The sequence below is a fragment of the Ailuropoda melanoleuca genome, chromosome 6 (assembly GCF_002007445.2).
Source record: "Ailuropoda melanoleuca isolate Jingjing chromosome 6, ASM200744v2, whole genome shotgun sequence".
NCBI lineage: Eukaryota > Metazoa > Chordata > Mammalia > Carnivora > Ursidae > Ailuropoda > Ailuropoda melanoleuca.
The window spans coordinates 123919368-123920821 of NC_048223.1; the positions used below are offsets into that span (position 1 = coordinate 123919368).

At 66.0% G+C, this 1454-nt stretch overlaps 1 protein-coding gene across 3 annotated transcripts in view; it reads left to right on the forward strand.

Moving 5' to 3' along the window:
• Positions 1–212: 212 nt before the first annotated feature.
• The window catches only part of NDRG1 (N-myc downstream regulated 1), a 66839-nt gene continuing 65597 nt past the window's right edge, over positions 213–1454 (forward strand). For 2 of the 3 annotated variants that reach the window (XM_034663411.1, XM_034663412.1), the window contains exon 1: positions 213–369. The gene's annotated coding sequence lies outside the window, so the exon portion shown is untranslated. Of the gene's footprint in view, positions 370–447; positions 470–1454 lie in introns of those variants that run through there. The other variant, XM_034663413.1, reaches the window with a different exon arrangement.

Consider the following 1454-nt stretch of genomic DNA (forward strand, 5'->3'; position numbering starts at 1 on the left):
TCCCCGCCGCGCCCCTACAAAGGCTTGCGCAACAGGCGGCGGCTCCGGCGGCCGCCCGTCGCGCTCTGCCCCGGCCCGGCCCGGCCCGGCCCGGCGCACTGGCGGGAGCGGAGAGCGCGGGGGAGGAGGGAGAGGCAAGGGGTGTGTCCCCGCCGTGTGCGGGTGCCGGAAGGCCGGGGCGGGGCGAGCGCGGGGCGGGGCCGCGGCGCCTATAAAGTCGCCCGCCGCCGGGGCATAAACAAACCTCGCCTGGCTCCGAGCTCGAGTACGGAACGCACGCCCATCCTCGCCACTCTCCTCCGCGCCCGCTGGCAGCCGAGCCTCCAGCCAAGCTCCGGGGCTGCTTTTGCCTTTCTCTCTATAGCTTAGGTAAGCCCGACACCCTCCTCGTGCCGGGCAGGGAGGGATCGATCGCCCGTGGGAGCTGCTGCAGCTTCTGGACCGCCCTTTGTGGCCCCCGGAGCTGCAAGTGCGTGGCGACCCTGTGGTGAGGGCGCAGGGAGGGGCTTTGGGGCGCGGCCGCCGCTGGAATGGGGGGGGGGTTCGATTAGCGAAGAGGAGGAAAAAAGACAGGTCTCCGCTCACCTTTCCCCAGCTGGGAAAGTGGGATCTTGGGTTTTGGGCGGTGTGGTGAGCCGCCGGCGGGGTGGTGGTGGGGGGGGGGACACCTTCATCTCGCTTCCCAGCGCCACCCGGAGTCACAGCTGGCGCCTCAGGCCTGAGAGCGCACTGGAAGTGGGAGCAGGGTTAGGGCTTGGGAGAGTGTGTGTGTGTGTGTGTGTGTGTGTGTGTGTGTATGTGTATGTGCGCGCGCGCGCGCGTTTGTGTTGGGGTGGTGTGTATCCTCGGAGTGGGGTGTCTGGGGAAGGAGGGTTTGCGCGCGCGTGTGTAGAAAGGAGGTGGGTAGGGGAGAGCGGCAAGCCAAGGCTGGAGAAAGGGGCGTGGGTGTGTCTGGTTTCCAGACTGACCCCTGAGCCGATATGCATCTGAGGGGCGGGGGCCGATTCAGCCTTGAAGCCAGGGTGGGGTGTGTGTGTATGTGTGTGTGTTGGGGGGGGAGGGTCCGAGTGTGTCACAGTGCGTGCCAAACGCGCGGGAGCGAGTGTCCGCCAGCGCCGCCGGGCAGGGTGCGTCCCCCGAGGTGGCCCGGGGTGGGCGCTGTGGCGGCGCCGAAGAGGTGGCCTAGTCCAGAGGGGTCTTGTGGGCAAGTGACGGGCCAGCGCTGGCCAGGGCTGCAGTGGCGTCATTTTCGCCTCCGCCCACCTCCCCCGCTCGCCGGGTCTCCCGGGGACCCGCCTCTCCTGCCCTCCTGGGGGAAGAACAGCTGGAATTGCTCTGAGGTTCCTGGGAGATCTGAGGTCTCTGATTCAGCCTGGGGCAGGGCGTGTGGAGAGTGGTGAAAAAAAAAAAAAAAAAAAAAAAAAAAAAAAAAAAAAAAAAAAAAAAAAAAAAAA